General features: G+C 43.0%; 1 long non-coding RNA gene across 2 annotated transcripts in view; it reads left to right on the plus strand.

Annotated features, from left to right (window-relative positions):
- Window positions 1-24,183, plus strand: part of LOC141095340 (uncharacterized) — a 52,320-nt gene that overhangs the window by 18,383 nt on the left and 9,754 nt on the right. For both annotated transcript variants that reach the window (XR_012233354.1, XR_012233355.1), the window contains exons 2-3: window positions 11,736-11,798; window positions 12,028-12,178. This is a non-coding gene — a long non-coding RNA (uncharacterized lncRNA). The remainder of the gene's footprint in view (window positions 1-11,735; window positions 11,799-12,027; window positions 12,179-24,183) is intronic.

A 24,183-nucleotide genomic window follows, 5' to 3' on the forward strand; every position in this document is an offset into this window, starting at 1 on the left:
TTTGACATCAAATATTGTTTTTTTGTGTGGTTTTATTTTTTGATTATTTCAAATTATTAAGACAGCTTTTTAACTTTACAATATAGTTATAATGTCTATTACATGTGTCACTAGTTGAGTATTCTGTACCTCTGTGATAGCGCTCTGACTTCCTTCACAAGTACAATCAGGGCTGGGACTGAACACTCTGAACTGTTTTAGGCCCTTTTATTTTGGATTAAGAAATACCTAAACAGATTAGTCTCGGCACTTCTGCCTGGAGATATATGGTAAGTGTCTGTCATTGAAAAGCATTGTGCAGTATAGATACTTTTCACCTCATATACTGACTTTGGAAAGTGTCAAAACCTTCAATGTAGACATAACCCAGAAATGTCAGACTTTTCTGCAGCATTGATGACTGTATGATATATTGTGGCTTGAATGAGTGTACGACATACACGGGGTGCACAATTATTATGCAGTTTGTATTTTTGATGAAAAATATTATTATTGAACAATTACATTGTTGTCGGTCCATCCAAAAAGTTAATAAAGCTGAAACCTGATTACCGTATTTAAGAAAGTAAAAGTGATTTGTTTTACTTTCTTAGGAGACTGTGAGCAGAATTATTATGCAGCTAAATGAAAATGATAAATTTTCCCATCTCAATTATTTATTTTCATCTGTTACAGTGACAATAATAATTGAACTCAAAATGTACAAAAATACATGTCTGGCAATTCCCCCCAAAATATTCAGTGGTCAATATAGCCTCCCTTCTTTTCAATAACAGCCATAAGTCTCCCATCCATGAAGTCTGTCAGTTTCTTTATCTGTTGACGATCAACTTTTTGGGCAGCACCAACCACAGCCTCCCAGATACTGATCAGCGAAGTGACTGTTCTCCTTCACTGTAAATCTTCCTTTTAAGGGCCCACAAGTTCTCAATCGGGTTTAGGTCAAATGAGGAAGGGGGCCATATCATTATTCTTTCATCTTTAAAGGGAATCTGTCACCATATTTGACCTATCTAAATTATTAATATGGGCATACAGGCTACAGAATGCTGAAAACAATCCTACCTGTGTGTTTCATATCAGATGCCTTGTTATTGAGAAATCAGCTTTGATCACTTTTTGTAAATGACCTCTTCCAGGCTCTGGGGTGGGTGCTGCCTTGAAGATAACTCCACCTCCAGAGCTTATTTTAAATAAAAGGGAGACTTACCAGTGTGAGTAACTAACTTTATCTTCTTTGCAGCTCTCTGAGCTCTGCTGTACTGCAACAATATTGCAGCCCTGTCTGGCTGTGAGCTGGAAGCTGAAGCTGAGAGGAACCTGCAGATGTGTCAGTTATAATCACACAGAATTCTGCAGTGAGATCAGGATAGCAGATATTATACATCACACTGGTAACGCCCCCTTCATGTAAAATAATCTCTGGAGGCAGAGTTATCTTCGAGGCAGCGCCCATCCCATGTGTGTGCCACGTCATAGCTGTCTCCCTCCCCCTGCCTGGAGTTTTTGCTGCACATGCATGAGCAGTGTGACTTCCGGGACGTTGGCCACAGGAGCGATGCACTATGCATGATATGCATGCACCCATCTACATGGATTGATCGCAGGTGACCTTTTATTGTATATACCAAATTGTAAAAATGCCTCAGTACCCACTGACTAAGCTGTACATGAAATGAGTGTTGGGGTGCTGGGTAGTGTGGTTATTTAGGACATCATGGCACATGGTTTGTATTAATTTGACTTGTGTATGCCTATCTGCCTGCACTTAGGTGCATCCCTTCTGACTGAGGGGTATTCATGTAATAGAGAGACACCTGAGTGTTTAGGCACTCTCATTCTTTACTTCTTCTTGTACTGCTCTTATCTATGTACTATACCAGTATATGTACTTGCAGTCTCTATGAGCAAATATATATATAGATTTTCCTTTTTTTATTCCAGGTGTTATATGTAACAATACATGTTATTCTATTTTCATATCACCTTAATTGTATACCATACACTGTTATAACCATCTGTACATTTTCATCTGCATATATGTCTATGTTCACATGACTTGATATAGAGCAGGGGTCTCCAACCTGTAGCTCGGGAGCCACATGTGGCTCGCGGCCCCATGAATTGTAGCTCGCGACTGTCTGCCAGCTTGGTGCATTAGCTCCAGGTATAGCAAACAGGTATGAAGAGTACATCTCAAAATGGTGAATTTTGTGTGTAGCCCTGCACAGAAGAGCAGATCTGGATGCACATTTAATAGTCTTGGGGGTTTAGAGATGTTTTAGGTATGGTACGCTGGAGGATGGTACTACCTGTTAGAGGAGGTGCTCAAAGCTGGATGTGACGGTGTGTTGGGAGTCCTTGATGGGAGAATACTGAATGGGGGAATTGTGGGAACCCCTGGATCTCTGTGTACTGCTTTGGAGTGATTTCTGCGGAAAAGCTTTCGCTATCATTATACCTGTATTGGGGGCTTTGGTTGACACTACTTTGAAGGGGGTGGGAGCTGGATGTGGCTCACAACCCTCTCTCAGTGCTGAATGTTGCTCTCAAGGTCAGAAAGGTTGGGGACCACTGATAAAGAGTGATATCTGTAATTACAAAATGCCTATAATGTATGTATACCCACACTGCTCTATATCTGTGTTTTTATGGTTTTTAAAGGGGCTTTTTTATAGGTTTTTATGTCTACTTATCTGTCAACAATAATAAAGATTAAATTTATATGAGATTATATCGATATACATGATTTATCACTCAATTTAGTTGTAATTATTTGGATATGATATTCGGTACATCTCTAGTACCCTCAAAATCTATAAATATTTAGAAATCATAATAAAATGGGTCTATATATCCTTATTTATGTATTAAGCGCCCAACCTATAGCCTGGTGGAAGTCATTAATATAAAGTGCTAAAAGATAATTTCTCAACAACAAGGCATCAGATATGGGACACACATAGGCTTGGAATGGCCCATAGGGTAACAGGGGAATCCCCCAGTGGGCCCCTGTGCAGATCTGGGCCCCCAACCCCACTGTATGAGAAGTACTTGGCATAATTCAATTGATTCTGTATAGAAAAAGGCCGCATCTAATCATTCATTAATTAAACTACCCAGTTTATTATTATATAGCGATATAGGTAAATTTGTGAACGACGGTAGTGTAATATTTGTATGCAATTGGGCCCCCAAAGTCAGTGTTACTGGTGGGCCCTTGGCACTCCAGTCCGACACTGGACACACAGGTATTATTATTTCAGCAGTCAATAACCTACGGTATATGCTTATATTAATAGTTTAGATAGGTCAAATATGGTGACAAATGTGGTGGCAACCAAGCAGTGGAGACTTTGATGCAGCGATAGAGCACTGTCCTGCATAAAAAACAGGGTTTTCTCGAAAGATGTAGACTTTTTTGTGTACCACTGCTTGAAGAAAGTGTCTTCTAAAAACTGGCAGTAGATTTGGGAGCTGATTTTGAATCCTTCTAAAACCGAAGTCCAACTAACTCATCTTTAATAATGCCAGCAAATAGGAATACCCACACTTCCACCTTTCTGGTGTCTGAGTCATTACTGTGGGTTGCCCTCCCAGGGCTGTGGGGTACTCGGTATCGGGCCGGTGCCAGGGGAATGTGTCACAGCAGCGGTGACCCGGTCCGTGGCCCTGGGCGCCCAAGTAATGGGGGAATGTAGTTAATGGAATAGTTTGTGACGCCACCTGGGGTGTTCGGCAAGTAGGATGTTAGGCCAATGCTGCATGCAGATCCTCTGGGGCTGATGCTGTGTTGCAGCCTACATGGTGTAGCTCCCCACAAGTGAAGCTGTAGCCCCAGGGCAGTGTGGATGCAATGGAAGAGGAGAGGTGCAGGCGGCGTGGAGAATGGTACCCAGCTGTAGCGGTGCTGAATGTGTTAGCGCACAAATGAATGGAGGACACCGGGGCTTATAGTTCCAAAGCTTTACTCACAGTCCGTTGTACACACACAGGTGCCTGCCTCCGGGCCGTGTCCTCCGGGTCAGAGACTCAATCAACCTCACACAACAGTGCAAATAAACCCTCCAGGGTAACGAGAGTTATTAATGCTGATCCCCTCCTGGGGTTCTGGAAGCTGATTGGGAACTGCCAGCAGACGAAAAGAATGCATCTACAGTACTCAAATATTCCTCCTCCAGTGGGGTGAAGCTTGTGGTTTTCTGTACCTTTGGTACACTCTGGCCAATGGGAGCAGTAGGTGGTTTCTGCCGAGATGCTGCTGCTTGGGGTACCGCAGTCGGGGATCGTCGGCGGAGGTCAACTGGACCATTCCTATCCATGGGTTCTGCTCCCAAAGCTAGGGTCAACCCCGGGGCAGTAATCGTACCTGGCGTTTCCAGCCGCGGTTCTGGCTCCGGTATAGGCATGAGACGGTGGGCCGCTGTAGGGATATCCACCGGAATGGCTGGTATGGGTGCCGGCGGTGGTGGAGTGGATGGTGGCTCCGAGTCCGCAGGGGCCTCCGGTGGGACCTGCGCAGCCGCGTCAGGTCCAGGCGAGAGCACGGCCTCGGCTCCCGGGGTCTCCGGTGACTCCTTCGGGCAGGCCGCGACTAGCTGTATGGACAGCGTGGAGGTGTAAACTGGCGCTGCCTGAGGACAGTCCAGTGCAGCGGTGTCAGGTACCGTTGATGAAGGTACCAGGTCCAGAGGTGCCGCTGGTGTAGGCCCCTCCTGGGCGTGCGGCCTGCTCAGCCTCGATAAGGCCTCCTGCCTCAATCGCAGACGGCACGTCAGCTGGGTGATGTCATCCTCCAGCTGCTGGCGGTTCATCTCAGAGACTGGGTCGGAGCCTTCAGCCATGGTGCCGGGGAGATCCATCTTAACCTCCGCGCGCTCTACAGGCCTCCTTCCCTCTCTCTCCAAAATGGCGTTCTGGCGTTCTTCTACCCGCCTCAGCCCCTTTCCCGCCACTGGCTTCTTCTGCCCCTCCTTCTGGGGACGGCGTCTTCTTCCAGCGCCTCCATACCAAGCCAGTATACGAACCCCTCGGGGGGTGGGCCATGTTGCTGTCACATAGTAATTCAGGCAGGGGAGGCCCAAGACTCTTTTCATAGAATCATAGAATCATAGAATCGTCGAGTTGGAAGGGACCTCCTGGGCCATCTGGTCCAACCCCCTGCTCAAAGCAGGATTCGCTAAATCATCCCAGTCAGATGTCTGTCCAGCCTCTGTTTGAAGACTTCCATTGAAGGAGAACTCACCACTTCTCGTGGCAGCCTGTTCCACTCATTGATCACTCTAACTGTCAAAAAGTTTTTTCTAATATCTAATCTGTGTCTCTTCCCATTCAGTTTCATCCCATTGCTTCTAGTCTTTCCTTGTGCAAATGAGAATAAAGTTGATCCTTCTACAATGTGACAGCCCTTTAGATATTTGTAGACAGCTATTAAGTCTCCTCTCAGTCTTCTCTTTTGCAAACTAAACATTCCCAAATCCTGCAACCTTTCCTCATAAGACAGGGTTTGCAGACCGGTCACCATTCTGGTCGCTCTTTTCTGAACTTGCTCCAGTTTGTTGATGTCTTTTTTAAAATGTGGTGCCCAAAACTGGACACAATATTCCAGATGAGGTCTGACCAAAGAGGAGTAGAGGGAAATAATGACTTCACGTGATCTAGACTGTATGCTTCTGTTAATACATCCTAGAATTTCATTTGCCTTTTTTGCTGCTGCATCACACTGTTGACTCATATTCAGTCTGTGATCTATTAGTATACCCAAGTCTTTTTCACATGTGCTGTCACTTAGCTCTATTCCTCCCATTCTATATATGCTTTTTTCATTTTTATTGCCCAGATGTAGTACTTTGTATTTCTCCCTGTTAAAAACCATTCTGTTAGTTGCTGCCCACTTCTCCAGTTTATTTAAATCTTTTTGAATCCTCTCTCTCTTCTCTAGTATTAGCTATCCCTCCTAGCTTTGTGTCATCAGCAAATTTAATCAGTTTACCCTCAATTCCTTCATCTAAATCGTTGATAAAGATGTTGAACAATACAGGGCCCAGGACTGAGCCCTGTGGTACCCCACTTGAGACATTCTTCCAACTGGATGTGCAGCCATTTACGACCACTCTTTGGGTCCGATCACTAAGCCAGTTATGAATCCACCTAACAGTTGCCTTGTCCATTCCATACTTAGTCATTTTTTCAATAAGGATTGTATGAGAGACTTTGTCAAATGCTTTGCTGAAGTCAAGATATACTATATCTACAGCATTTCCTTGATCCACCCAATCAGTGATACCGTCATAGAAGGAAATTAAGTTAGTCTGACATGACTTATTAGTTACAAACCCATGCTGACTCTGTTTAATCACTTCATTCTTATCCAGGTATTGACATACATGTTGTTTAATAATTTGTTCAAAGATCTTTCCTGGTATAGAAGTCAGACTCACCGGCCTATAGTTGCCTGGGTCCACCTTCTTCCCCTTTTTGAAGATAGGAACAACATTTGCTCTTCTCCAGTCTTCTGGCACTTCTCCTGTTCTCCAAGAATTTTCAAAGATTATGGAGAGGGGTTCAAAAATTTCTTCTGCTATCTCCTTCAGTACTCTGGGGTGTAATTCATCTGGACCTGGAGATTTGAATTCATTTAGGTTAGCTAAGTGTTTCCTCACTATCTTTCTGTTTATAGATATCCTGGATTCTTCTATTCCCTTAATAGGACAGTGAATAACAGTTGATGTTGCATTTCCTTTCTGAGAGAAAACAGATGCAAAATAGGAATTTAAAAGTTCAGCCTTCTCAACATCCTGTCTTACCATTTCATCATTTTCATCCTGTAAAAATCCTATAGCATCTTTGACTTTTCTTTTACTTTTGACATATCCCCAAAATCCTTTATTATTGCTTTTGACATCTCTTGCAAGCCTCAGTTCATTTTCAGCTTTAGCTAATCTGATTTGTGCCCTGCAGGTTCTGCAGACAGCATTATATTCTTCTTTAGATATGCCTCCCTCTTTCCATTTTATAAACATTTTTTTCTTCCTTTTTAGCATGTGCTTAAGTTCTGTGTTCATCCATCCTGGTTTCCTTAAATGCTTCCTATTCTTCCCTCTTTTCAGAATTGTTAACAACTGTGCTTTGAGAATTTCATTTTTCAAGATTTCCCATCCTTCCTGGACATTTTTGTCTTTAAGGATATCAAGCCATTGGATCCCTCCAATTCTCTTTCTGAATCCCTTAAAATCTGCCTTTCTGAAATCTAACCTTGACGTCTGAGTCTTCACAGGTCTTCCACCTCTAGTAATCCAAAATTCTAAAATAGCATGGTCGCTACCTCCTAGGGTCCCAGCCACTTTTACCTCCTCAACCATTTCCTCCCTGTTTATAAGGATTAGATCCAAGGTAGCAGTTCCCCTTGTTTTCTCCCTTACCTTTTGGAAGATAAAGTTGTCAGCAAGAGAGGATAAGAATTTCCTTGACCTGTTAGTTTTGCCTGAGAGAGATTCCCAACAAATGTCTGGATAGTTGAAATCTCCCATGACAACTATGTCATATTTTTTGGAGAACTTGGCCATCTGATGCATAAAGAGTTCATCTATATCTTCGGCTTGCACAGGCGGCCTGTAGTAAATGCCTACAATGGTGTCCTTTCCATTGTTCTGTCCTTGTATTCTTACCCAAACAGTTTCCACAGAACTCCCAGTCTCTGAAGCTTCAATCTCTGTGCAGATATACGCGTTTCGAACATACAATGCGACACCCCCTCCTCGTTTATCAAGTCTGTTTCTTGCAAATAAGTTGTATCCTTCTAGTCTTGTATTCCAATCATGTGTATTGTCCCACCAAGTTTCAGTGATTCCAATTACATCATATTTCTGTTCCTGTGTTAGTAGTTCCAATTCTCCTTGTTTGTTGCCCATGCTTTGTGCATTAGTATAGAAACATTTTAGTTTGTGATTGGTTTCTCTTTCTCCAATATTTTTATTAATTAGATTCTTTCGTCTTTGTTCTTCCTTTCCACTTCTAATAGCAGAGTTCTCAATAGCATTTGTCAGGTGTATGGCTTTTTCTGGTCTTTTGCTTCCCTTCCCATGTTGTTCTAGTTTAAAGCTCTCCTTACAAGTGTAGCAAGGCGACTTCCAAATACATGCTTTCCAGTCTTCGTAAGGTGCACCCCATCTCTAGCAAGTAGTCCATCGTATAAGTAGTTCACTCCGTGATCCAGAAATCCAAATCGTTGCTGACGGCACCATCGACGTAGCCAGTTGTTCACCTGCAGAATCTTATTCCACCTCCTTGTTCCATGGCCATCCACTGGGAGGATGGAAGAGAAGACCACCTGCGCTCCCAGTTCTTTCACTTTCTTGCCTAAGTCTTCAAAGTCTCTGCAGATGATTTCCAGGTCGTTTCTTGCGGTGTCATTTGTCCCCACATGTAGTAGCAGGAATGGGTAGTCATCCAGGCCCGGATTGGCCATTTACCCAACCGGGCATTTTCCCGCTGGGCCGCCATTTTCAAAAGGTGATGGGCCGCTGGCGGCGGCGGCGGATCGGCCTCTTTTTTTCCTGCCGCCGGCCCTTTAAATTTTCTGGCAAGGCGGCAGGCAGCGGGGGTTAAACACGTGACGCGACGTGGTGACGCTGACAAGGCCCTGCCCCCGGACCGCAGCAGGAGCAGAGGAGACCTGGCGGCCGCGGCCATTTGTAATGAGGCAGCGGCACCGCTTGGCGTGGGTGGCGGGCGTCTGGACTGGGTGAGTCGGAGTCGCCCTGGGGCTGGGGCCGGGCTGCCTGGCGCTGGTGGCGGGCCCATGATGATGTGAGTGAGTGACTCTCTCTGTTGATAAAAAAATACTGCCCTGGGCTGGCCTGCTGTCTGTCACTGTGTCCGCTATAGACCCTGCCTGATTAAACAGTGTGTGCGGTCACACCTCACGGTCCCCTGCAGAGAAGCATAAGGCTGCTGAGTGCTGAGCCCAATCTGCCCCCTGGCAGGACACGGCAGCTTCCCCGACAGGACACGGTGACGGCAGCCCCCCCGACAGGAAACGGCGGCCCCCCAAAAGGACACGTCAGCGCAGCCCCCCTGATTGGACACAGCAGCCCAACGACAGGACACGGCAGCTTCCCTGACTGGACACGGCAGCCCCTCCCAACAGGACACGGCAGCCCCCCCGACAGGAAACGGCGGCCCCCCAAAAGGACACGTCAGCGCAGCCCCCCTGATTGGACACAGCAGCCCCCCGACAGGACACGGCAGCCCACCTGTCTGGACACGGCAGTCCCTCCCGACAGGACACGGCAGCCCCCCCGACAGGACACGGCAGCCCCCCCGACAGGACACGGCAGCCCCCCCGACAGGACACGGCAGCCCCTCCCGACAGGACACTGCAGCCCCCCCGACAGGACACGGCGGCCCCCCAAAAGGACACGGCAGCGCAGACCCCCTTACTGGACACGGCAGCCCCCCGACAGGACACGGCAGCTTCCCTGACTGGACACGGCAGTCCCCCCACTGTCTGGACACGGCAGCCCCTCCCGACAAGACACGGCAGCCCCCCAAAAGGTCACGGCAGCCCCACCCCAACAGGACACGGCAGGGGGCAGATGGGGCACAGCAGCCTCATGTGTCCCTACAGGGCAGGGGGTCTCTAGGACGCTGCTCATCAGGATTTATAGCTGAGGAATAGGTTCACCTCCCAGAGATGTCATGTACAGAAGCACACTAATAGATATATATATATATAACTGAGGCCGGCCTCCAGCATGAGATATATACGGCATATACAGGGCAGGACTGGGGGGCCGCCATCTGCCTGCGCTGATGTGTATGTATATACAAGGTCTGGGGGGATGTAGATGCTGGGTCTGGTGTGTATTCACAGGTGCTGGTGGATATACGTTGTTGGGGCTGATGTGTATACAGGTCCTGTATATACAACAGTCCCAGCACCTGTATATACCTAGCCCCAGCAATGTATCTCCACCAGCACTTGTGTATACACCAGCCCGCCCCTGTATATACACCAGACTCCAGCACCTGTATATATCAGCCCCAGCACCTCCATATACATATGAAATAAAAATCCTTTATTATAAATGAAACAAAACACTTTTTTTTATTTAAAAACTAGCTGAAGAGCTCGGCGTTGCCTGAGCATAGTAACCAACTCTGGTTAGTTATAACAAATTATAATGATTATATTGCTCATAAAAACATTTCACATCATATATTCAACACTACAGATTTGTAACACAAATTAACTAATTGATTACCCAAGTATTGATAGTATTTTATTTTCAACTCATTCAAGATTTTTGTTTTTTCCTTTCGGTGCAAAGATGAACAGATTTTTGGCAGTTCCGACTCTTGAACAGATCACGTAAAGTTGACCATGAGAAAAAAGCATGGAGATTGCAAGTCGATCCCTACTACTTTAAAGGACTGTCCCTGAGCCTTGTTAATAGACATTGCAAATAGCAGTTGAACTGGAAACTGGAGGCATTTAAAATCAAAAAACTAATCAGATGGAATGAGTGGAATTCTTGGCATGAAAATGTCCTCTCTTTTGCCACATCCTGTTTCTGAGCTGTGTACCTAATCCTATCCTGTGTGATACTGACTGCTGAGCTGTGTAACTAACCCTATCCTGTGTGATAATGTCTGCTGAACTGTGTACCTAATCCTATCCTGTGTAATACTGACTGCTGAGCTGTATATCTAATCCTATCCTGTGTGATACTGACTGCTGGGCCGTGTATCTAATCCTATCCTGTGTGATACTGGGCTGTGGGCTCCCCCTGCAGTCTGTGTCAGAGGGTGGTCTGTGTTGGCACGGTAATAAATTATGTTATTTCCAGCTTTACAGAAGGACAATAACACCATAGAAATGACATGAATAGGCAAAATTGTTTGGTGAATTGGAACGCGCGAAGTTAAAATTTCGCCTTGCAACATAGGACACTCTCGGGCTCCAGACGTGTGACTGCAAAATTTTGTGGCTGTAGCTGCGACGGTGCAGATGCCAATCCTGGACATACACACACACATACATACAAACATACACACACATTGAGCTTTATATATTAGATAACAAGCACAGTTATACTCACCTAATGCCTAATTCCACCAAAGCCCTCGTTCTCCTGAAATAAAACAAAAAATAAAAAACAACAATATACTATACCTGTCCATCGTTCTGTCATACGCCTTAATCCATGTCTGGGGGCGAAAGGTCTAGCAGACATCTTAATTGGGGTTTCCCCTTACAAAACTAAAAAGTGTCAGTGGGGTCACAGCACATACTATAGGTACAGTCACAGAAGACTGAATCTCCCACATATTAAAGGCAGTGAGAGGGACTTGTATTGTAGCACTTACAAAGTAATTTTCCCCTATTGAACCCCCTTTGTGTTCTCACTCACTATGGTAACCCATTAATGGCCACCATAAAGCAACACATTTTTCCCACAAACACAGGATACTCTCTCACAGTGAATTCCTTTACAGTACCCTCCACATACACAGCATGATTCCCATTCAATGCCCACACACAGTGATGCCCACACACAGTCCCCACCCATACACACACACATTAAGATCTCCAGTGACCCCAACACTGTATGATGGTCCCTACATTGTTCCCCAACACAGAATAATGGCACCCAAAGTAATCCCTTCCACATACAGTGGTGGTGGAAGTGTGCGTCAATTAAAGTCATTTAATTTTTTTTCGTTTTAATTAGATGTGTACACCAAAATCCGAAGGGTCAAAAAGCAGGAAAGAGAGCACTATACTACATGTGAAGGTGAGTGAAAGGTCTCCTGCAGTATTATTTTGCATAAACGAATGAAAAAATTTGGATTGTGATACAATTTCAAAATGGATGCATCATCAAATGTTTTCAAAAGTGGACATGGATTCATGAGTATTTGAGTGGTGATGCACATTTTGTTATTGTATTTGTTTTGTATTGTTTTTATATTTTTATTTACTACTTTTTAGTAAAGTGCACCTGTCACCTCTTTTTGCCGCAGCAAGATAAGAAAAATAAGTTTGGGGGGGCGGTCCGATGCAGTCCGGTCTGATGGGTGTCGCAGCTCCAGGTCCGGCGCCTCCCGTCTTGCGATGTCGCCATCCTGCTTGGTTCGTGTCTACCCGGCATCGCGCTCCTGCACAGGTGTCTGAGTGAGTATAATAAAACTTATTTGTCTTATCTTGCAGGTCGGATGGGGGGGCTTATCTACAGCATTATAGTATACTGTATATCAGCCCTGAAAGGCGGTGGCCGCATCTTATAGCGGCCAGAACAGCTGACAGGTTCCCTTTAACAGTTAAAATTATACAAACAGCATTTATTTGTTAGTCGCTTAGCACCACTAATTTCACAGCACTTTACAGACATTATCTTTACTATCCCAATTGGGGCTCACAATACAATTTCCCTATCAGTATGTATTTGAAATGTGTTAGAACCCTGAAGAAACACAGACAAACCTAGGATGCACTGCAAAAGTAAAGCTTGTGAACAGGGCCAAAGTAAAGCTTGTGAACAGGGCCTAGGTGAGACATTTTACTTATACATCATATAGAATTCTCTCCAGATTTATGCATGGCATGCCTATAGGAGCTCAGAGATGTTCACTGTCAACATGACATAGGTATATTTTATGATCTTAGGTTAAGTAATAAATACATCAAATATTATACCATGAGTTATTACTATTAAGCAGCATCATTTCACAAATAACCTAACAAAAATATAGCTTAGACTTTTTGTAGAGTTACAACTTGGGTTACACTACACAAAGCAATTTCATTAATTCACAGATTGGTGTTATTGATGCAAAATGGATACAACCACAGCCAAAAAAAGGAAAGGTGGTGCAGAGAAGGTCAGGGAAAAAAAGAAGAGGAGTCTGGAAGCTGATGCAGCAAAATGTGCAAAGTTATCAGACTTGTTCTCCCGCACAACTGTTCTAGCCACAACACTTACAACAGCTAATATTCCTCAGACAGTGACGGAAGACGAAATAACATCTGAATCGGTACCTGCATTTGACCCTTCTTCAAGTGATACTGAAGCTGAGGTTGTTACATTAACTACTGTTGTACCAGGAGATGCCTGTTCATCGTGTACTGGATCGGAGCCAGAGCCAGTCACATCCGTATCCAGTATTGTACCTGTGGCTTCAATTTCTCAATCTGTTCCATCATGTTCTATTGAGTTTTCACCATCAGATAGTGCTTCTTTTAGTGTAGAAACCACCTCTGGAGAAAGCATCAACTACTTTGCACGCCCTTCATCAGGCCAACTGTCTTTATTTTTCAAAAATCACCCACAACAAGATACCGAAGAAGATCCTAACTTCCAAAAAGTCTTCTTACGCAAAGATGGATCAAACAGAAGATGGCTGACATACAATATTAAGAACAAATCATTATTTTGTACTGTCTGTCTCGCATTTTCAAAGCCTTCTACAACTGGTCCATTTATAGATGGGTTGAAAGATCGAAGGCACGTTTATCAAAGATTAGAGGAACATGAGAAAAGTAATAGTCACAGAGGTTGTGCTGAAGCATATTTTCTAAAGGCAACCAGTGCAGATATTGGAAGCCGCCTTCTTCATAATCAAATGTCAATTCGCCGAGAGCAAGTTCGAAAAAGAAGACAAGTACTTCATAGGGTAATAGACATAATAAAGGTGATTGGAAAATGTGGACTCAGCTACAGAGGGGACAAAGCTGAAGCAGCATATATGTTAAAGAATGTGACTTTAGGTCATGGGAATTTTTTGGAACTAGTTCTACTGTTAAGCAAGTATGATGTTTGTCTGCAAGAGCATGTAAGTGAATGCATTGAAAAAAGCCAACAGCAGCATTCCAAAGGTGCTAGAGGCAGAGGATCACTATTAACATTGCTGTCAAAAAACACTGTGAATGGAATCCTTGATGCCATCAAGCAACTTATTCAAACTACTATTGAAAAAGAAGTAAGGGACGGTGGAATGTTCTCCATCCAGATTGACACATCACAAGATATAACTTCACGAGAACAGATGAGCGTTATAATCCGTTATGTCACTAACCAAATCCATGAAAGGCTGCTTGCAATAGTAGACTGCAAGTTAACCACCGGTGAAGCAATACACCAGCTTCTAATGAACGTTCTCACTTTATGCCACATAGACGTTACAAAATGCATTGGCAATTCCACTGACGGGGCAGCTAATATGCAAGGGACTTACAAAGGCTTTTCAACTTGGTTAACAACTGTCTCTCCTGGCCAAATACATGTGTGGTGTTATTCGCATATCCTAAACCTAGTTTTGTCAGAGAGCACCAAGACAACTTTGCAAAGTGCATCATTATTTATGCTTCTCAACGATGTAGCAACGTTCATTAAAGATTCATATGTTCGAATGGATTTGTGGGAGAATGTAAGCCAGGACCCACTCCATCGTAGGCTTTCAACAGTAGCTGAAACACGTTGGTGGTCAAAAGATGTTGCTTTGAAAAAGGTTTTTGGATCCTTTGACAAGCCAGATTCTGCTTTATATGTCAGTCTCATTGTCATGCTTAGAATTTTCTATTCTTCAAGCAAGCATAACGCTGATGCTCGTGCAAAAGCTAAAGGATACTGTGACTGCCTGCTTAGATACGAAACAATCATTACAGCCCAAATTTTTTTACGCATATTTGAACTCACCTCTCCATTATCTAAGTATTTGCAAACATCTGGCATGGATATTTTAACAGATTATTGGATGGTGATGGACGTGCAGGAGAGTCTAAAAAGTTATGTTCGATCATTTGATGAGGTCAAAGAAGCTGCAAATAATTTTGTAAAATGGGCAAATGACCAACTTCAAGAAAAATATGGAGAATTTAGCTTTGTAGCTTTGAAATTGAAAATTCTTTGCCTGAGAAAAGAATTAGAAGAAGAAAACTAATGGCAGGTGAAGTAGCCCAAGATGAGGTACATGCAAATGCAGAAATCGCATACAAGGTGAAAGTTCATAATGTCATCTTGGATGCTGTCACACAAAGCATGGAACAACGTTTCACCGCAAATGGGACAATATATGCAGACCTTGCCTGCCTTGATCCGCGAAACTTTAATTCCATAAGAGAAAATGGATTAAATAGCCCTACTTTGGATGAGACAAGCAAACGCTTGATTAAATTTGATGACAGAGCAACACCTGAGAATCTTCGCAGTGAGCTGCGCAGCCTGACTTTGCACTGGGAGAAATTGAAAAGATCGCCCTTAGAAGAATATAATATTAGAGTGGCAACAGACACAAGCCAAGACGAGACCATTGATGATACAGAACTAGTGACGAAAAGCTGTTCATCATGCAAGAACTGTTCTTTGTGTGTCTATCAATTACTACAGCGCTATAATCTACTTACTGATGCTTACAATATAATTGGACAGGCATACAAATTTCTTCTAAGTCTCTCCATTACACAAGTTGCTTGTGAACGAAGCTTCTCTACATTAAAATTTATAAAAAACAGATTAAGAAACAGCATGAATCAAAGTCACCTAGAATCTTTCATGTTAATGGCTACTGAAAAGGACATACTGATGAAACTTGATGGAGATGATATTATTGACAAAGTGGCTGAAAAAAGCAACCTATTGTCAAGAAGCCTTAGGTAATTAAAACGGCATCACCATTCCTTTTTGGTTTGTTATATTAGAAAACAAACTGCAATAGCTGTAGGAAGTTTTCTTTTTTACATTAATATGTACTGTAAATTTAGAAATGAAGTTTACTGGAAAGGTACAGCATAGCCATAGGTTTATAATTGGGGAGCAAGGGTCCTTTAATACTGTTCTGAAATGGTGACCTGCCAGCTGCTCCAGTGTGACATTCAGCGCCAGAGCCAGAGGTCACAAATCAATGCATATCCGAGTGCCTCATTCTGCCTGAGTAGCATTGGGAGCTTGTGACGTGACTTGTTCTGACTTCCAACCAGTCAGACGTTACAATCACAAGATCGCAACGCGGGACCGGAGCAGTGCTGAAAAACAAGCCGCAGGAGAGTGACTAGTCTAAGAACATGGACAGAGGACTTAAATTTAAAGCAGCAAACACAGTGCTGAAAAAAAAAGTTAAAGTTTTGTTAGCTGGGAATGGCAACTTTCTGGGCATTATGGTGTATTAAACTGTATTACAGTCAGAACACTGATGCAATAAGTGTCCAGAGATGTTTTAAGTTATGTGGTTTACAAGGAACGTGACTAAATAATTTTGAGTGTTTACGACTAAGCATTGCACTTTTGTTTTTAAAGGGGTTGACCACTAGTAGATAACCCCTTCTCAATTACTATATTCCACCATGTAATATAATAACAGCCTGAACTCATCTCTGGTGTTGGCAACATTCCAATCGGCAACATCGGCACTGGGTCTCCTGGGGCTTGCAACAAACTTTTGTCACATAAGCCCTGCAACCAGTCAGCAGCTGATAATGGGCAAATGAACTCTTACTTTCTAACGTAACTGATATTCAGAGAGGGCAGCAGCAGCAGTTCTCACTTCTTCTGGATGTCAGTTTACTCTAAAGTAGGTAAGTGTGAAGCAGCCTATTAACTGCAAGGCTCATGCGACATAATGTCATGCAAGCCCCAGGAGACTCAGTAGCGATGTTGCTGGAACAACAGCACCAGAGAGGAGTGTAGACTGTTATTATTTTACATGGTGAGATATAATAATTGAGAAAGGGTTGTCTGAGTATTGGATAACCCTTGAAAGTACAGTGCCTTGCGAAAGTATTCTGCCCTCTGGAACTTTTCAACCTTTTCCCACATATCATGCTTCAAACATAAAGATGCCAAATGTAAATTTGTGGTGAAGAATCAACAACAAGTGGGACACAATTGTGAAGTTGAACAAAATTTATTGGCTATTTTAAATTTTTGTGGAGATTCAAAAACTGAAAAGTGGCGCGTGCAATATTATTCGGCTCTTTTAACTTAATACTTTGTTGCTCCACCTTTTGCTGCGATTACAGCTGCAGGTCGCTTGGGGTATGTCTCTATCAGTTTTGTACATGGAGAGACTGAAATTCTTGCCCATTCTTCCTTGGCAACCAGCTGGAGCTCAGTGAGGTTTGATGGAGATCGTTTGTGAACAGCAGTTTTCAGCTCTTTCCACAGATTCTCGATTGGATTCAGGTCTGGACTGTGACTTGGCCATTCTAACACCTGGATACGTTTATTTGTGAACCATTCCATTGTAGATTTTGCTTTGTTTGGGATCATTGTCTTGTTGGAAGACAAATCTCCGTCCCAGTCTCAGGTCTTTTGCAGACTCCAACAGGTTTTCTTCAAGAATGGTCCTGTATTTGGCTCCATCCGGCATCTTCCCATCAATTTTAACCATTCTCCCTGTCCGTGCTGAAGAAAAGCAGGCCTAAATCATGATGCTGCCACCACCATGTTTGACAGTGGGGATGGTGTGTTCAGGGTGATGAGCTGTGTTGCTTTTATGCCAAACATATCGTTTGGCTTTGTTGTCAAATGTTCGATTTTGGTTTCATCTGACCAGAGCACCTTCTTCCACATATTTTGTGTGTCTCCCAGGTGGCTTGTTGCAAACTTTAAATTACATTTTTTATGGATATCTTTGAGAAATGGCTTTCTTCTTGCCACTCTTCCATAAAGGTCAGATTTGTGCAGTGTACGACTGATTGTTGTCCTGTGGACAGACTGTCCCACCTCAGCTGTAGATCTCTGCAGTTCATCCAGAGTGATCATGGGCCTCTTGGCTGCATCTCTGATCAGTCTTCTCCTAGTTTGAGATGAAAGTTTAGAGGGATTGCCAAGTCTTGGTAGATTTGCAGTGGTATGATAGTCCTTCCATTTCAATAGGATCACTTGCAGAGTGCTCCTTGGGATGTTTAAAGTTTTGAAAATCATTTTGTATCCAAATCCGGCTTTAAACTTCTCCACAACAGTATTACGGTTACGGACCTGCCTATTGTGTTCCTTGGTCTTCATCATGCTCTCTGTGCTTCAAACAGAACCCTGAGACTATCACAGAGCAGCTGCATTTATATGGAGACTTGATTACACACAGGTGGACTATATTTATCATCATTAGTCATTTAGGACAACATTGGATCATTCAGAGATCCACAATGAACTTCTGGAGTGAGTTTGCTGCACTGAAAGTAAAGGGGACGAATAATATTGCACGCCCCACTTTTCAGTTTTTGCATTTCCACAAAAATTTAAAATAAGCAATAAATTTCATTCAACTTCACAATTGTGTCCAACTTGTTGTTGATTTTTCACCAAAAATTTACATTTGGTATCTTTATGTTTGAAGCATGATATGTGGGAAAAGGTTGAAAAGTTCCAGGGGGCCGAATACTTTTGCAAGGCACTGTATATTGCAATTTTCTTATGTTATTTATCTTTTCTGACATGCTGCATTTTTATGAATAATGAATGTTTTATTCATCTTGTGAATTAATAACGTAAAATACCTCAATCAGCAGACCAAAGTTTGCTCAAAGATTGCACAGATTTTTTTGGTTAATGTTTTTCATTGTCTCAATGTTTTGAGATTGTATTTTCACTATATATTTAATTTTTGTAGTGGAAATACTATAACTTAATAAAAAAAAAATTTGTTCTTATGATGACTAGAGTTGAGCGATACCGTCCGATACTTCAAAGTATCGTATCGGATGGTATCGGCCGATCTTTAAAAAAAGTATCGGTATCGCCGATTCCGATACCGGAAGTCCCATTCAAGTCTATGGGACTTCCGGTATCGGAATAAGAAAAACCCTTTCCTGCCCTTGTACAGCCTCTCTGGGGTCTGTACGGGCCTTTCGGGGGGCTGTGCCGGCCTGCCAGGGGGTCTGTGCAGGCTCCGGTGGTCTGTGCCGGCCTGCCGGTGGTCTGTGCAGGCTCCGGGGGGCTGTGCCGGCCTGCCGGGGGGCTGTGCCGGCCTGCCGGGGGGCTGTGCAGGCTCCGGGGGGCTGTGCCGGCCTGCCGGGGGGCTGTGCCGGCCTGCCGGGGGGCTGTGCAGGCATCGTCCGATGGGACTACAAGTCCCATCGGGCGATGCCTGCTACCATGACAGTGATTGACACATTAGCCAATGATGGGACAGTAGTAGTCCCATCATCCGGCTAATGTGTTAAATGTTAAAAAAAAAAAAAAAAAAAAATACTACATACATACTACATGCATGCTACATACATACTACATGCTACATACATACTACATATATACTACATACATACTACATACATGCTACATGCATACTACATGCATGCTACATACATACTACATGCTACATACATACTACATGCATGCTACATACATACTACATATATACTACATACATGCTACATACATACTGCATGCTACATACATACTACATACATACTACATGCATGCTACATACATACTGCATGCTACATACATACTACATACATACTACATACATACTACATGCATGCTACATACATACTACATATATACTACATGCATGCTACATACATACTACATGCTACATACATACTACATATATACTACATACATACTACATACATGCTACATACATACTGCATGCTACATACATACTACATACATACTACATACATACTACATGCATGCTACATACATACTACATGCATGCTACATACATACTACATGCATGCTACATACATACTACATGCTACATACATACCACATACATACTACATACATACTACATACTACATATATACTACATGCATGCTACATACATACTACATGCTACATACATACCACATACATACTACATACATACTACATACATACTACATGCTACATACATACTACATATATACTACATGCATGCTACATACATACTACATGCATGCTACATACATACTACATGCATGCTACATGCATGCTACATACATACTACATGCTACATACATACCACATACATACTACATACATACTACATATATACTACATGCATGCTACATACATACTACATGCTACATACATACCACATACATACTACATACATACTACATACATACTACATGCTACATACATACTACATATATACTACATACATGCTACATACATACTACATGCTACATACATACCACATACATACTACATACATGCTACATATATACTACATGCATGCTACATACATACTACATATATACTACATGCATGCTACATACATACTACATGCTACATGCATGCTACATACATACTTCATACATACTACATGCTACATACATACCACATATATACTACATACATACAATACATTCATACAATACATACATAGACATACAGTACATATAACATAGAGTAACATACTTACCAATACTTGTCACATTGTTCCCCGAAGCCATTGTCTTTTCCGGAATAAATATTAACATAACAAACCACAAAAATACTCACCCACGATCCGAAGCAGTCCACGAGTGTGTCCCACGACGATCTTGGGTAGAGAACTGCAGCATCAGCTGTTGCTGCCGTTCTCTACGGGCTGCAGGAATCCAATGACGGAAGGTAGGTATCCTTCCGCACTGTATTCCTCCGCCACTTAAAAAAAAAAAAAGTCCCTAGTCTCACTTTATGCCATTGCTGTGTGGGAAATTCCCACACAGCAATGGCATAAAGTGAGACTAGGGACTTTTTTTTTTTTAAGTGGCGGAGGAATACAGTGCGGAAGGATACCTACCTTCCGTCATTGGATTCCTGCAGCCCGTAGAGAACGGCAGCATCATCTGATGCTGCAGTTCTCTACCCAAGATCGTCGTGGGACACACTCGTGGACTGCTTCGGATCGTGGGTGAGTATTTTTGTGGTTTGTTATGTTAATATTTATTCCGGAAAAGACAATGGCTTCGGGGAACAATGTGACAAGTATTGGTAAGTATGTTACTCTATGTTATATGTACTGTATGTCTATGTATGTATTGTATGAATGTATTGTATGTATGTAGTATATATGTGGTATGTATGTAGCATGTAGTATGTATGTAGCATGCATGTAGCATGTAGTATGTATGTAGCATGCATGTAGTATATATGTAGTATGTATGTAGCATGCATGTAGTATATATGTAGCATGTATGTAGTATGTATGTGGTATGTATGTAGCATGTAGTATGTATGTAGTATGTATGTAGTATATATGTAGTATGTAGTATGTATGTAGTATGTATGTGGTATGTATGTAGCATGTAGTATGTATGTAGTATGTATGTAGTATGTATGTGGTATGTATGTAGCATGTAGTATGTATGTAGCATGCATGTAGTATATATGTAGTATGTAGTATGTATGTAGTATGTATGTGGTATGTATGTAGCATGTAGTATGTATGTAGCATGCATGTAGCATGCATGTAGTATGTATGTAGCATGCATGTAGTATGTATGTAGCATGCATGTAGTATGTATGTAGTATGTATGTGGTATGTATGTAGCATGTAGTATGTATGTAGCATGCATGTAGTATATATGTAGTATGTATGTAGTATGTATGTGGTATGTATGTAGCATGCATGTAGTATATATGTAGTATGTAGTATGTATGTAGTATGTATGTGGTATGTATGTAGCATGTAGTATGTATGTAACATGCATGTAGTATGTATGTAGCATGCATGTAGTATGTATGTAGCATGCATGTAGTATGTATGTAGCATGCAGTATGTATGTAGCATGTATGTAGTATGTATGTAGTATATATGTAGTATGTATGTAGCATGTAGTATGTATGTAGCATGCATGTAGTATATATGTAGTATGTATGTAGCATGCATGTAGTATGTATGTAGCATGTAGTATGTATGTAGCATGCATGTAGTATGTATGTAGCATGTATGTAGTATGTATGTAGTATATATGTAGTATGTATGTAGCATGTAGTATGTATGTAGCATGCATGTAGTATGTATGTAGTATTTTTTTTTTTTTTTAACATTTAACACATTAGCCGGATGATGGGACTACTACTGTCCCATCATTGGCTAATGTGTCAATCACTGTCATGGTAGCAGGCATCGCCCGATGGGACTTGTAGTCCCATCGGACGATGCTTGCACAGACCCCCGGACATCAGCACAGCCCCCCGGCAGGCCGGCACAGCCCCCCGGCAGGCCGGTACAGACCCCCACAGGGTGCACAGACCACCGGCAGGCCGGCACAGCCCCCCGGCAGGCCGGTACAGACCCCCACAGGGTGCACAGACCACCGGCAGGCCGGCACAGCCCCCCGGCAGGCCGGTACAGACCCCGGGCAGTCCACACAGCCCCCCGGCAGGCCGGCACAGCCCCCCGGCAGGCCGGCAGAGACCCCCGGAAGGCCCGAAATGACGGCGCATCATGATGCGCACACACCGCGCATCATGATGACGTCAGGCCGTCAATCAACTGAACTTCCGATTCCGATGCCGAATTCCGATATTGAAAAAATATCGGAAGTCGGTATCGGAATTCCGATACAGCAAGTATCGGCCGATACCCGATACTTGCGGTATCGGAATGCTCAACACTAATCATGACTTCTTCCTGTTAAGTTTATTACACGTGTGTTATGATGGGAAGTTCCAGCTACAGTACTAAACTATTTGATGTACATGTATGTTTTCCACCACTTGTTTTTCCGCAATGCTAATATAATTACAAATGGTAGCTTTGTGGTTGATTCAAGTAAGAGCAATCCACCTTTATAGAAAGGCAATATGAAGCAGAATTACCACATGCAAACCTGCAACCAAAAAAAGCGTTGTGAATCTATCCTGTGGGACCATACTTTAAAGACGTCTGTTCTATGTAAAACATGTTTCTGTGGATCTGTAGAATTCCCAGATATTTCTGATTTAACAAACTGTAGAGAAAAGGTTGTATTGAAGATACCCTCCCATTTAAAAAAAAAAAAAAAATGTATGTGTGTATATATATATATATATATATATATATTATAATATTATTATAGCACGTGGGCTGCTTTGGTTGGTGTGCCAGGGCTGATTTTCAGTCCCAGTCCGGCCCTGTAGTCATCTGTAGGTCTGAAGAGTCCTGATATCCTGTCAGACACATCTTTAATTTTTGCACCTGGAAGACAGCACATTTCTCTTGTAGTTATATCCGGTCTGCAGATAGCGGCCTCTGTTCCTCTCAGCAGGGAATCCCCCATGACCACCACTCTCCGTTTCTTCTTCACAACATTTTTCTTTCTCCATCCAGGAGGACTCTGAGGGCGTACAAGGTTGCTGTTTGTTGGCAAAGTCTTATCCTGATGTATTTCTTCATCGTTTTCCTGCGTGAGAGCCTGGTACTGGTTTCTGAGCAGTATGGGTGCTGACTGCCTCCTGATCCTCCTGCTTCTCTGGGTCACATGTCTCCATTCCTCTGTTTCTTCAGGTGCACTTCGAATTTCTTCTCTTTCTGTAACATGAAGAGATAATTCTGCTCTGTCCAAGAACTCTTCACCTTCCTTAATGATCTTCAACGTAGCTAACCTCTCTTCGAGATTTTGCAACTTTTCCTCCAACAGGGACACAAGCTTGCATTTGTGGCATGTGAAGTTTGGCTTTTCCACTGGTAAATCTGTGAACATGTAGCAAGAAATGCAGCTCACCAAATGGCTCCTGGCCTCTTCCATCTTGAGATTTCTTAAAAACGATGAAAGATGAGCCAAATTTCGGCGCGCGGTCTTTCCGATTTCCTCTTTTCAGCTGCAACCGCCAAAACCCAGTGATCGTTGAGCTCGCGGAGACTCTTCACTTATCCCAGAAGGCACTGGGAATATGCAAATGATCTCCTCAAGACTCTTCCCCTGGTTTTCCGATTTCCTCTTTTCAGCTGCAACCGCCAAAACCCAGTGATCGTTGAGCTCGCGGAGACTCTTCACTTATCCCAGAAGGCACTGGGAATATGCAAATGATTTCCTCAAGACTCTTCCCCTGGTTTTCCGATTTCCTCTTTTCAGCTGCAACCGCCAAAACCCAGTGATCGTTGAGCTCGCGGAGACTCTTCACTTATCCCAGAAGGCACTGGGAATATGCAAATGATCTCCTCAAGACTCTTTCCCTGGTTTTCCGATTTCCTCTTTTCAGCTGCAACCGCCAAAACCCAGTGATCGTTGAGCTCGCGGAGACTCTTCACTTATCCCAGAAGGCACTGGGAATATGCAAA

This window comes from Dendrobates tinctorius, unplaced genomic scaffold (genome assembly GCF_039654945.1).
Source record: "Dendrobates tinctorius isolate UK_male_01 unplaced genomic scaffold, ASM3965494v1 ptg000069l, whole genome shotgun sequence".
NCBI classification, from domain to species: domain Eukaryota; kingdom Metazoa; phylum Chordata; class Amphibia; order Anura; family Dendrobatidae; genus Dendrobates; species Dendrobates tinctorius.